Source organism: Pongo pygmaeus, chromosome 7, assembly GCF_028885625.2.
Source record: "Pongo pygmaeus isolate AG05252 chromosome 7, NHGRI_mPonPyg2-v2.0_pri, whole genome shotgun sequence".
In the NCBI taxonomy this organism is placed as follows: domain Eukaryota; kingdom Metazoa; phylum Chordata; class Mammalia; order Primates; family Hominidae; genus Pongo; species Pongo pygmaeus.
Genome location: NC_072380.2, coordinates 147,444,738 through 147,458,988, shown reverse-complemented (window position 1 = coordinate 147,458,988; position 14,251 = coordinate 147,444,738). Strand labels below are relative to the sequence as shown.

Below are 14,251 nucleotides of genomic sequence, written 5' to 3'. Positions count from 1 at the left end.
GCACACATGGAAAGGAATCATCAAGATTTGTAAACTTGTTGCTCTAAAATGGTTTTTGAAATTGTGTCTACCATTATATCCCAGAGAATCATAGAACATGGGAGGGACTGCAGAGCATCTGTTTTGTCCCACTGGACTTGCAGCTGGAATCACCCCACAAGTGGTGGCGGCGGAGTTCCTTCCAGGCAGTGCCCCAAACCATCCTGATATAGGGCCTGTTGGGATTCCAAAGAAAGAAGCAGTAAACACTGGGATGATTTGTTTAAAGCAATTACTAAGTCCTTGCCACAGACAGCAAGGGGACAGGGCATGGGGTGTTCTACTCGGATATGTCCACAGCGAGGTGGCCAGGGTGTGGAGTTGTATGAGCGTTAATGGAATTTGGCTTAGGCAGGGCCAAGGCTAGTTTCTTTCAGTGGTGTCTTGGGCAACAATCTAGATACTCTTTTTTTTTTTTTTTTTTGAGAAGGAGTCTCACTCCTCTGTTGCCCAGGCAGGAGTGCAGTGACACGATCTTGGCTCACTTCAACCTCTGTCTCCTGGTTTCAAGCGATCCCCCTGCTTCAGCCTCCCAAGTGGCTGGGACTACAGGGTGTCTCAGGTAGCCGGCTGCCATGCCCAGCTAATTTTTGTATTTTTAGTAGAGATGGGGTTTCACTATGAACAACCTAGATATTTTTATTGGTGCCTGAGAATGTTCGAGGCTTCAGTTCTGGTTCAAGCCTAATGGGAAATCCTGCAGCTGGCTGGCTCACAGAACAGTCAAGGCACCCTGATTTTTGGTCAGGACACAGAAAGAAAGCACTGGGGAGCTGGATGACCCTACACTAGCACACTGCTAGCTTGTGTTTATTGAACATCCATTGCGTGCAGGCACTGTACCAGGAACTGCATGTTCATCATCTAGAATCTCCTTCATGGTACATATTATCTTCCGTCTTTGAAATACGAAGATTCTAAACCTCAGAGAAGCTAACTGATAACCTGTCAGTCTTTTCTGCCATGGCTATATCCACTGACTTCAGTCACCATGATGATATTGACTCACCTACATTCAGCACTTCTTGAGGTGACGAGGACCTTCCCCACTGGCAAGTTTATTTTATGCTCAGAACAGCCTCGTGGGAGGTGAATTTTCATGGTTCCCCCTCTTGTAGTTGAAGACATTGAGTGTCAGAGGGAGGCTCAGAGGGATCTGCTGGTATGCCTTCAATATCCAGGAAGTGAAGAAGCTAAAACATGGACTTCATCCTCTCACTCCTAGTCCTGTGCTTTTCTCACTACATGTTCTCAGTTACTTGTTGGGGGCAGAAAGGGAGAAATTGGAGAAACTAAGGATGTTGAAAGGTGTTGCTTATATAGCTGCTTTTTAAAACCACCTGTACTGACCGTGAGTTTCTTAGGTAGGACTCATATGTCACCTAGTGGGATTGTGGCAGTGTCTGAATCAAGAAGCGTCTTTACTGTTATGCATATTTGTGTACATATTTAAAATTAAGAGCTTTATTTCACATTTCACAGCATATAGGTGTACTTCTTTGGGGGACTAGTGCAATTATTGTGCTAGAGAATAGAGAGCTAAGGCAAATTTCACTTTAGAGGTGAGAAAATTAGACCCAGTGAGGTTAATTATTTTCCTGGCTTTTGCAGCATTGCTGCTAGACTTTTCAGTCATTCCTTGGTTTTCACTGTGAAACATTTTCCTTCCCTAATCAGACCTAGCTGAAACAGCCTTTTTTCCCTGAAATCCTTACTGGTTTTTATTGTTGTTGTTTTGTTTTGTTTTTAAGATTGTGGACGATCTGGTTTATGTGCAGAGGAAATGGATTTGGGGGTGGTTTCAGTTAAGGAATCACTCACATATGTATTATTAACTTCTGCCATTACATAGTTGGTGTCTGGTGCTGGGCCTCAGGACCTGCTGCACTGAGCTGGACCTGGGGTCATGGCTGGTTTCCCTTGGGCTCCCTGTGGATTTTGGCTCCCTCCCTATTGAGTGGTACTATAGATGGGAATGAGATTCAGACCTGAGTGAGAAACAGTAATTCCAGCCTTAGTTTCTCTCATCCCACAACTTAGGGTATTCATCAAATGCATATCAATTTAGGTAGTGTTTCTCAATTAATTGGGACTGACAAAGCAAAATGAAATTGCTTCATGCCAACCCCTTATCCAAATAGTGATAATCACTCTCTCCCTGTCGTCTTCCCTTCCCACTCTCTGTGTTAATTTCCTATTGCTCCTGTAACAGATTACCACCAATTTAGTGGCTTAAAATAGTTCAGATTGATTATCTTACATTTCTGTAGTTTGGAAGTCTGTCACACATCTCACTAAGATAAAATCAAGGTGTTGGCAGGGCTGCATTTTTCCTAGAGGTTCTGGGAAAAAAAATCCACTTCCTTGCCTTTCTGGCTTCTAGAGGCTACCTATATTCCTTGGCTCATGGCCACTCCCTTCATCTTCACGGCCAGAAATATGGCATCTCTCACCATGTCTCCTTCTCTGACTCTCCTCTTCTGCCTCCTCTTCTACCTTTAAGGACCCTGGTGGTTACATTGAACCCACTGAGATAACCCACAACAATGAATGTCCTTATCTTAAGCTCAGATGATTAGTAACCTTAATACCGCCTGCAGTCTTAATTTCTTTTTGCCATGCAAGGTAACATATTTACGGGTTCCGGGGATTAGGACATGGACTTTTTTAAGGGCCATTATTCTGCCAACCATACTCCACCACTTTTCTTCCTTTTACGTCTACTCTGTGGTAGAGCATTTTCAGCAAGATCAGAAAATATGTAATATTCATACATATACCAATGGCAAACATTACTAAGAAATCAAGTCTCGCTTTTTTACTAATCTTAGATTAGAGCTCAACATCCTCACACAGATGCTACTAATCAATTGTGATTGGCTTACAAGATGAAATCAATTTGCTTTTCTAGATGTAGATGTACAATTTACAATATAGGACTTGTGTCAGGAAATACTATAAGGGCAAATTCCTGTATTGCCTTTTAAAAGTATATATTATTTGTATATTTATTTTAAAAATAAAATTAATGTGTTCACTAAATAAGATTTGGAAAGTACTTGTTGATTCCCTTCCATATGGAATTTTTTTGATATTTAGACATGGTTGAGGTTATATTATAAATGCAGATTTTTTTTTTTTGATGGAAATCGGTGCCTAGTTTACCACTGATAAAGCTCTATTGGAGAACGTGGCTTAGATGACTGGCCTGATGGTTTGCTGTTAGGGTACCTTCCCAGTGAAAGGCAGGGCCAGAGAACTTATATTCAATTTTTAATATTGCCTTTTAAATCAGCATTTTGTAGGTGTTTTCCATTTTATGAAAATGTATTTATAAACTAGTTTTAATGGCTGCTTAAGGATGATTATCATAGTGTAACTATTCCTTTCATAAGTGAATAGTTTGGTCATTCCCAGTTTCTGTTGTTGTAAGTAACCCTACACTGGATATCTTTATGCCAAAAGCATTTCCATGTCATCCTGAAATCTAAACAGCTATAAAATGCTGGGTGAAGCCCATCAAACATCTGAGAATTCACAAATAGTAAAGATGTTATTTTCTCTTCTTGCAGGTGCAATTAAAATGCATTCCCTAGGGTGGAACTGATATTTTCAACCTTAAAGAGGTGCCAGAGAAGATACTTAGACAAGACGAATGTTGCTGAGCCAGGACTCTCTAAACAGAAATAGGCTTATTCCTTCCATCTAGCTATTCGACTCTTTGCTTTCTTCCAAATCCTTACATCTAGCTATACAACTCTTTGCTTTCTTCCAAATCCTTCCATCTAGCTATTCAACTCTTTGCTTTCTTCCAAATCCTTCCATCTAGCTATTCAACTCTTTGCTTTTTTCCAAATCCTTCCATCTAGCTATTCAACTCTTTGCTTTCTTCCAAATAAATAAGTCCATGTATCATTACGTAAGGCAGTGTAGTTAGGAGGCAGGAATCACCTTGTGGAGTTCTCTCTCATTTGGCTCATTTGGACCCCTAACTCTGTTGATAGAAATGTTCTCAATGACAGAGCTTGCACGTGAATCAAAAGTGAGTTTATTTTAAAATAAAATTTGATCTTTTCATTTAAAAGGGACACTCATTTTCATTTAAAGAGGATACCTCTTTGTGCTAACCTTATATATATATTATTCTATACTAAGTTTGAAAGTTATTATATGTTGAGTTCATGGGATTCATACAACCTGTGAAAACACTGTCATGAGAGACATTGAGTTTGGGATGGGTGGTGTCAGTGATAGAGAGGGAGGGAAAGAGAGAGAGAGTGAGAGAAGAAAAACAGAAGAACATGAGAGGAAAGTCTTGCTAGGGCTTACATCACAACCCCATGCCAAAATGGTTTGTGAGATCTGCCATTTTAGCTGATCTTGAATCTCTCTGCCTTCCTCCCCAGATAGTTTGGTAGATTGATTGAGTGGCCCATTCATTCTAGGAAACTATGCTAGATTTCTCTTAGCATACTTGTTAAATATCAAAGGCTGAGAATGGATTTTAAGATAATATTTTCAAAATTCAAGAAAAAAATATTGACTGGACAGCTGGAATTATTTTTATTTTCATATGATATTAGCTCTTTAATATTTGTCTTATTTTTATGAATATCTCATATTAAAAATAAACTGCTACCAGTAATCCAGGTGAAAAATAGGCAAAGGATATATAAAAAGAACAGATCACAGAGAAGGGAATAACTTTGGGTATATGGTAAGTTGTCCAACCTCACAGATAGTTAAAAAAAAATAGTAAAACTACACCAAGATACCATTTTTCACTTATCAGATTGGTAAATATTCAGAAGTTTGCAAGCATGCTCCATTGATGAGGCTATGAGGAACAGCCATTCTCACACATTGCTGGTGGGAGTGTTAGTGCCTTTGACCCTGTGGAGGTCAGTTTGGCAGACTCTGTCAAAATTGCAAATGCATGTGTTCTTCGACTCACCACTTGTAAAACTTTATCCTACAGGTATACTTGCAGATGCATGAAATGCTTACTGTGCAGGGTTATCCATTAGCAACAACTGAAATGTCTGTGAATTAGGGTAAGGGTTAAATAGGCAGTGGGGCACACAAACAACAGAATGATGCTTTGTGGCTACAGGAAAGAATATGGGATCTCTCTACTTCTATAGAAAGATATTTAAGATATATGAAGAAGGGCAAAAAGCAAGATTAAAAAAGGGCAAAACCATATTTGTATTTACTTATATTTGCTTTCAAGCCTCTGCAAGAATACATGCAAAATAAACAAAGAAACATAACCTGTTGCAGGTGGGTGAGGGTTGGAACTGGGTATACTGAGGGACAGGGCTGAGAGTGAGACTTTTCCCTATATATATATTTTAACCATGTCAATTAATTGCTTTACCTATTCAATAATTTAAGTAAAAAACAGCAACATAGTAAATAAGAATATTATCCTAGAAACTATCTAAAGTCAAAGCAGAATGGAAACATGTTTCTCATCCGTGATACCATCCTATGAAGATAGTGAAGATTGCCTTTAGAATTTCATTGATATTCTGTTTGGCATTTGAAAATCTCTGAGAGTGATGAGGTCTCATGGCAAAGCACAGGATTTAGAACCAGGCAGATGAAGTTTCAATTTCTGGTTGCGCCACTTGTAGGCTGTGTTATTTAACAAATTTTATGATCTGTAAAATGCTGATAGTGATATTTGTCTTCTGGTGTTGGAGATATTAAAAGCAATACCATTTTTTATGAGTAGTAAGTATGGTACGTGGTACCAGGCAGGTGATCAAAAATTGTTGGCTCTTATTTCCTCCCCTATCTCCTGAAAATGACTCTAGTTCTCGAAAGAACTACAGCAAGGAATGTAACCCAGCCTGATCGTGGTTTGTATACTTTTTGGAGAGATTACATTATATTTAAAAATAGCTCACTCTAAATATTTTTCTAGGTGTTGTATTTTTTATAAATTTTTAGATATTGATGTTGTTTTACTTTTTTCTTGTTGTTTGGAATTGTTGGGTTAGGCAGATTGGGGCCAAAATGTTGGTGCTGCTGCTTACTAATTAGTTAACCTTTGGGAATTCCTTTACCTTTTTGAGCCTCTGTCTTCTTATTTGAGAAAATATGAACACTGATATAATTATTTCAGAGGCTTTGAAAGAGGAGTTGCTTTGAGGGAACAGACCAGAAGGAATGTCTCCACACAGCTTTGGGAAGGCTTGGCCCATCAGCCCTGCCAAGCCATTCCTGGGGAGGAGGTGCTGGGGTGCTGGGGAGGACCTCAGGTTTGCTCTCTCATGAAGAGAGTTACGGGGCTTTCTTCTTACAAGGAGAAGCTTTGGCCTCTTGCCACCCTTCCTGCAAGATTGACTTTTCTGTAACTTTAGTCAACATCAGAATTACCTTGGGATCTTGATAAATGTTCACATACTGTGTTTCTAAACCCAGAAGATGCTTTCAGTAAGCCTAGAGCCCAACCTAGGATCCTTAACTTGAACACTTTCCTGTGAGGTTCTGATGCAGGGGCCCCACAGCCCATAATCTACTAGACAGTGCACTGGGTTTTGAATTCTGCAAAGAAAGGTCCTATTCAAATATTTTACTTAAAATGTTCTCCTGTAAACAGCACACAGCTAGTTCTTGTTTGTGTCTGTGTGTGTGCCTACATGTGTGTATGTGGATTATGTACCTGTGTGTAACAGGGTGACAATCACTGCCCTTTAATTGGAGTGCATAGTCCATTTACATATAGTGTAATTATCAACAACTTTTAACTTAAGAGTATGATCTTGGTATCTATTTTCTATTGTTGTATAAGTTATTTGCTTCTCTTTCCTTCTTTTCTGTCTTCTTTTGAGTGAATCAAGTATTTTTTAGTATTCCATTTTATCTATTATATTGAGTTTTTATTTTAGAACAGTTGTAGATTTATAGAAAAAAATGTGACTATAGTACAGAGAGTTTCTATATACCCCACACCCAGTTTCCCCTGTTGTTACCATCTAATATCAATACAGAACATTTGTTATAACTAATGAATCAATATTAATACATTATTATTAGCTAAAGTCTGTATTTTATTCAGATTTTCTTAGTTTGTACCTAATGGCCTTTGCCTGTTTCAGGATCCCATTAGGATACCACAGTACCTTAGTTCTCATGTCCTTTTTAGGATCTGTTTGGATTTAACAGTTTCTCAGACTTCCCCTGTTTTTGATGACCTTAGAAGTTTTGAGGGGTACTGGTCAATCATTTTATAGAGTATCCCTCAGTTGGGATTTGCTGACCTTTTAACCATACTTTTTTCTGTTCCTCTTGTTTTAGTGGTCGCTGTAGACCTTACCTTATCTTTATTACAACATATTCTAGTTTCAAATATTATATTCTTTTATGAACAATATAAGAACCATAAAACACTGTAATTCATTTACTCTCCTCCTACACTTTGTGCTCTTGTTGTCACACATGTTCATGTTATGAACTCCTCAATATAGTGTTATTTTTTGCTGTAATCAGTAAATATTTATAAAATATTTTAAAAATACATAATGAAACTAAAATTTTAAAAAGATTTTAAATGGAAAAAGCATTTAATTAAAAGATTAAAATATTTTTAAAAGGGTAAATATACATTTACCTGCATAATTCACCTTTCTGGTATTCTTCATTTTCTCCCCGCAGATCTGGGCTTCTATTTGATACATTTTTCTTTAGCTTGGAGAACTTCTTTTAGCATTTCTTGTGTGCTGGTATGCTAGAATTGAATTCTCTCGATTTTTGTCTGTTTGAGAATGTCTGTATGTGGACTTCATTTTTGAAAAATATTTTGATAGCCATAGACTTCTAGGGGGACATCACTCTAAAAATGTTCCATCCCTTTTCATCCTTTCTTGTTTCTAACCCTTATCATTGTTTCTCTATGTGTAATGAGTCTTTTTCTTCTAGCCGGCTTTAAGATTTTCCTCTTTTTTTTGGTTTTCATTATATTAACATCAGCAAGTCTAGGTGTGGTTTTCCTTTATATTTACCTTACTTGGGGTTTGTTGAACTTCTGTGGGTTGATATCCTTCATCAGTTTTGGGCTATTCTCAACCATTATCTCTTTATTCCTTCTGCTTCATTTGTTCTCTCCTTTCCCTCTAGGACTTCAATACCACATATATTAACACATATATATTAATACATATATGTGAGGCACTAATAGCACCTCACATTCAGGTGATCTCTCTCTCTCTCCCTTTAATTCTTCTTTTTATGTTTCAGTTTGTATAGTTTGTATGATTTCTATTTGCCTTTCTTCAAGTGCACTTACCCTTTCTTAGGATATATTACATCTGCTATTAAGACCAACAAATGTGATGTTTTAATAAAATTTCTAGGATCTTCATTTGGTTCTTTTCTTTTTATTTTCCTTTTCTTTTTCCCTTCCTTCCTTCCTTCCTTCCTTCCTTCCTACCTTCCTTCCTTGCTTCCTTCCTTGCTTCCCTCCCTCCCTCCCTCCCGCCTTCCCTCCTTCCCTCCCTCCCTCCCGCCTTCCCTCCTTCCCTCCCTCCCTCCCGCCTTCCCTCCTTCCCTCCCTCCCTCCCACCTTCCCGCCTTCCCTCCCTCCCTCCCGCCTTCCCTCCTTCCCTCCCTCCCTCCCTCCTTCCCTCCTTCCCGCCTTCCTTCTTTTTGTATCTTGCTTGAGCTCCTGAGCTCAAATGATCCTCCTGCCTCAGCCTCCCATGTAGCATTTTTTTTTGTAGTTTTTGTTTCTCTGTTGCATTTTATCATCTGTTCACACGTTTTTTTTTTTTCCTAGAGCTTTTAACATATTTGTTCTAGTTACTTCAATGTTTTTGTTTAATAATTTTAATATCTGGGGCACCTGCACATCAGTTTCTATTGACTTTTTTTTTCTTTTTCTTTTTTTCCCTGCAGGGCTGCAAAGATGTTTTTCTTCCTGATTTGAGGTCATCTTTTCTTGTTTCTTTGCATGCCTCATAATGTTTTAATTGAATGCCAGACATTATATGTGAAAAAACAGTAGACTGAGGTAAACAATAGTTGGCCTTGGGAAAGTATATGTTGTTAGTGTGGGGAATTGTGCAGAAAGGAGTTAATATAGCAGGCTTGGCTGCTCTCCTTTGAAAGACCTGCTTACAAGCTTGGGCTGGCATCTGAGAACATGGACTTCCAAGACAGTTCGTAGCACCTCACTGTTAAGAGGAGCTTACACTTTCTAAAGCATTTATACAAACAATGTGATTTATGCTGAATACTTGCCTTTTTTCTGGGAGTATGGAATTTTGGTACATGCTAGGCAGAGGGTACTTACATGATCAGCCATCACTAAAGTTTCTGGTCACTAAGTCTCTAACGAGCATCTCTAGTTGATAGCATTTCATAAGTATTGTCACAGTTCCTTGCTGGGAAGATAAGCATGTGCTGTGTGGCTCCACTTGGAGAAGACCCTTGGCAACTTGCACCTGGTTTCCCCTAGCCTTCACCCCCTGTGCCTCTTCCCTTTGCTGATTTTGCTTTGTATTCTTTTACTATAATGAATTATAGCCATGAGCATAACTATATGCTGAGTCTTGCAAGTCTTCTCAGTGAGTCATTGAACCTGAGGGTGGTCTTGGCAACCGCCAACTCAAGAATGAATAAATCTCATTTGTAGTCGAGCTGGGTCTGGATCTGGGCTCTGAACAGCTCTAGAGTTGGTTTTCACTATCTTCAGATATTCTGAAAAGAGGATCAGGACTTTGCTTTCAGCAAGGTTGAGCATCTGAGCACCAGTGAGATTCCAGAAATCACGTTGTGTTTTACAGCCCAGCACTGGCCTTCTCAATCATACAGGCTCTCTACCAGCTTTGTAGGTCAGCTACCAGCATTTCGGGATGCTGCAGAGTTTCTGTCTCTCTCCAGCTCCACCCCGGGCTTTCTGTTTATTAGGCATCTCTCTCCTGCCTTGCCCTGCCCGGGGAACTCTTCGGAGAGTTGGCGGTGCACTTGATGAAGGCCTTGTGTACTTTGTAAGGGGTGGATTTCCTCTCCTCTTTCATGTCTGGCCCCAGCTTCAGCCCCCAACCCTCTTGCCCTTGGTTAAGAATTCTCCATTTCACAGGGAAGAGGTTGATGGGTCACTATGCTGGAGATAAAAGTAGGAGAAAAGGAACTGGTGGATACCTTGGTCTCTAGCATAGCGACCTATCCACCTCTTGTCTTTTTCTAAATTAGTTCACTTAGTTTTCTTTGTATCCTCGGCAATCTGATAGATCTGTCAAGTTGTTAGTTTGAGATCAGTGGTCTCTTGTGGTTTTCTGCATCCTAGCTGGAAGCAGGAATACTCCACCCCTGTGATTCTGACAGTGCCTGTCAGTGTCTGCACAATGTGGGTGCCTTTCAGATGTACCTATTGCCCCTGCTCCAACATACACAGAGCTTGAAGCTGGGAGTAAGGAGCGAGGAGGGTGACTGAGACAGCAGGCTGTGGCTGATGTGAGTAATCTGGGTGGGTGCAGAGTCACGAGGAGAGAGTCCTCTGCCAGCTGTCATGCAAGGGTATTACCAATGCAGCATTACCCGTGGGTAGTTCAGGAAAGACTTGGAGATTCATGGACCCTTGGGACTGTCCCCATGGGAGAAACAACAGTGTGCAGGTTTGATGGAAGGCCTGTATCCTACAGCACAAGACCTTCCTTTTTTGACATTAGAGATTGTGGCTCTATGGTCAGACTATCATAGAATCCTGGCTTCCCACTTATTGCCTGGGTGGCCTTGGGCAAGCAGTCTCCCCTCTGCAGCTTACCTGTAGCACAGAGATAAAAGAAGTACCTCTTCTTGCCACTATACACATTGTGATTAGTCAGGAAGTAAGTAAAGAGGGCTTGTCATGTTGTTCTCAAGTGTTAGTTCTGTAGAGACTCCATCCTGGTTTCTTTCTTTTTTCATCACAGGACTGTCCTGACTCTATAATCTTCCTTTCTTTCATGACTTTGTTTAAGATTCTTGGTGCCTGTTTGTTCACAGAGTCATATTCACTTAATTCCACTAATGTGGCACATTCTTTCATGATGTACCAGTGACACATAAATATGTCACTGAGACAGAGTCTCACTCTGTCGCCCAGGCTGTAGTGCAGTGGTGTGATCTCAGCTCACTGAAACCTCTGCCGCCCAGGTTCAAGCGATTCTTCTGCCTCAGCCTCCCGAGTAGCTGGGATTACAGGTGGCTGCCACCGCGCCCGGCTAATTTTTGTGTTGTTAGTAGAGATGGGGTTTCACCATCTTGGCCAGGCTCGTCTTGAACTCCTAACTCTTGATCCACCTGCCTCGGCCTCCCAAAGTGTTGGGACTACAGGCGTGAGCCACCACACCAGCCGAAAAGCTTTTGCCAGGTACGTCTCCCACGTGGAGTTCTTAGTAAATGGCCTCCTTCTAACAGCGAATGTCTCTCTCCTCAGTGGCCCTGCCCTTCACTGCTGGACCTGCTGCCTCTGCCTTCAAAAAGTGTGATTCTCCTGCAGAAGGGCCTTGCCCGGCCCTTGCCCGGCCCTTGCCGTGCCATTCTTTCCTCTTCACTACCTCTCACCCATTTTTTGCATTGCACAGGACATGCCACAAGGCCCCAGCACTGGAGAAAGTTTGCCCTTTGGCTCATTCCTCTGTTAAGCTCCAAGTGCACCAAGAGCTTTTCCTGATTTATGGAAAGCATGTCAAAATTTGGTATGTGAATGTGCAAGTCCACAAAAAAGGAATTCAGGTCTGAAATCCATGGTTTTTGAGATTTGTGCATTTTGGAGATTTTTCAGTATGACTTCATGCTGACCCTTCCTTCTTACTTTAGACACTTTTGCTTCTGAAATGGAATAACCCTCTCTGCTGTTTGACAAATAGCTCAGATCACTCCTCTGTCCCTGACCTCCAGAAGGTGAGACTGGCCTTCTCTTCTGTAGCCGACAGCCTTTTGGTATAGATGAGTATGCTCTTTCACAAGGGAAACCATCCACGCCATCATCTGGAGAAGACACTATTTAAAGTTTATGTTTGATGTATCTCTAAATGCAATTGAATCTTCAAAAATGTGCACCATGAAGCCGGAGAAATCTATTGCCTGTTGTCAGCCTAAAATCTGCATAACTAAAAGTATTTGCATAGAACTAGTGAGAGGCAAGGGAGATCTCAATCACTGATTTCATTATCATTGAGAAACTTTTCCTGAGAATGCCATATAGAATACATGATACCACGATTTGACATTCAGAATTTTAAGAAAAAAACGTAAGTACAAATAAAGTACTAACTATTCATTTGGTTTTTTGATGCAAAGCATATGAAATGTTTACTTATGTATTCAACACTTTTTTTTTTTCTGGATACCAGGTACTTCTGTGTCAGGCACCATGACAGGGGCAGAGGATTTCAGGATGAAGCCAGGCCTCTGGTCTGCCAGGGTTACAATTCTGGGGAGAGCCAAATAGACATCAAAAGTAACAGCAAATATGTTAAGTGCTACAAAAAGTTATGTACAAGGTGCTGTGGGAACCCAGAAAACCAGCAAACTAATTATTCCAACTTTATCAGTTTTTAAAAATTATGTTTTAATTGGATTAATATATTATCCTGTTGTGTAAAACCTGTAGCTTAAAAAACCTGTAGCAACCAGAAAGCTCTCTGACTGACTGATACCCACAAGTCAAAGGGAATTAGTGTAACCTCTTTTTGCATTCCTGATGATGAAATAGGTCCTGAAGGCCTTTATAATGTGTCGGTGTGAAAGGGAAATGGTTGTATATACAAAATACACGAGGCATCTGAGAACCTAGAATGTATAAGGGGCTTGGGTGCTCAGTTGAACAAAGGTGATGTTTGGATGAGGTCAGCCGAGGATGTGGCTGTGTAATTTGCTCCTAGTTTCCAATCTAAACTTTGTTAGCAAGGAAGTGAAAGCAATAAAATGATCTCAAATAAGCAGATTGTTTGGAAGCCACACATTTATAAATAGTTCAAAGTAATCGCCTGAGAGTCTCAGTACCCCCTCAGAATGCTGAGTCATCTGGCATTGCTTATGGCATTGCAGTTTTATTTATACTACAACTCCTCCTGTTACCTAGAAGACGGTTTCATCTTTCCACAAGAAACTTCCACCACAAGGTTGAATGTTTAAATATCTAGCATTAGAATGAATAAGACGGGTGGGCTGGTTTCTTTGTAATAGCCATGTGTTTGGCATTATGCAGATGTTTTCTGTGTATTACCTTATTTTGCCCTGAAAAACTCTACCAGCTAGGTAATTAACATCCCCGTTTTATGGATGAGGACACTGAGGCCCACAGTCTAGTTTAGTAATGTGCTCAGGAGTAACACAATTTCTATGAGCTAGAGTTGGGATTTTGATCCATGTCTCTGTAGTGAAAACTATTCTATGTGCGTTAGTACACGCTTTCTCATTTTTAAGTGAAGCAGAGGAACTTATTTACCCCTTTGTCCTTTTTCCCCTCACTGCTTTGCCTATTTAAGCCTGCAGCTGTATATTTAGCTATCAAGACTCAAGCAAAATCTTCAAACAAAATGCTGATGGAGTGTAAAGTTAGCAGCCAGAACATTTTCCAGGTTCAGTGGAAATTACTGAACCAAGGGGCAGAGGGAAAGAAGTAAAGCATAGAGTTTCTGTTGGTGGTGTTTGTCTTGCTTTTCAGTTCTGAATTTGCAAGAAGATGAGGAATCTGAGATTACACATGGTTTTCTTGTTAATTTTGAATGTGGCGGGTGGGGTTGGGAGCGGGATGCGTGGCAGGACCATGTGGTGATGGTAACAGGGGCCATTTATTAAATTGGTTTGAAATGCAAAGTCTCTACTAAAAACCTCTTAGTGCCATCTTCAGCTTCATTCTATTTTAGATGTTTAAAGCACCTCTGGAAAAAAAAGGAAATTGGATTGTTTTATGTTAAATTAAAATCCTGTCTAAGAGTGTGCAGTATATTCTCTGGAAATAGTGCATTTTTGACACAAACGATTACAAAAAAATCAATAATCAGAGAACGCTAAAGAGTCTTCTAAGCTTGCACAAAAGGCAATTAGTGTGGATTGATGTACTGTTATTTATTGTGATGAGATAATTGCCTCAACACAAGCCATTTTTGAACTTGTGGTATGCCACGGTTTTAAAACATTTATTCTCTTAAATTGCTTAATTTGTCTCTGGCCTTATTTTAAAACCAAGATAGCTTTGTGCTTGTTAAATGAT

At 40.0% G+C, this 14,251-nt stretch overlaps 1 protein-coding gene across 12 annotated transcripts in view; it reads left to right on the top strand.

Annotated features, from left to right (window-relative positions):
• The window catches only part of ZFAT (zinc finger and AT-hook domain containing), a 236,882-nt gene that overhangs the window by 150,725 nt on the left and 71,906 nt on the right, over positions 1–14,251 (top strand). The window lies entirely within an intron of this gene.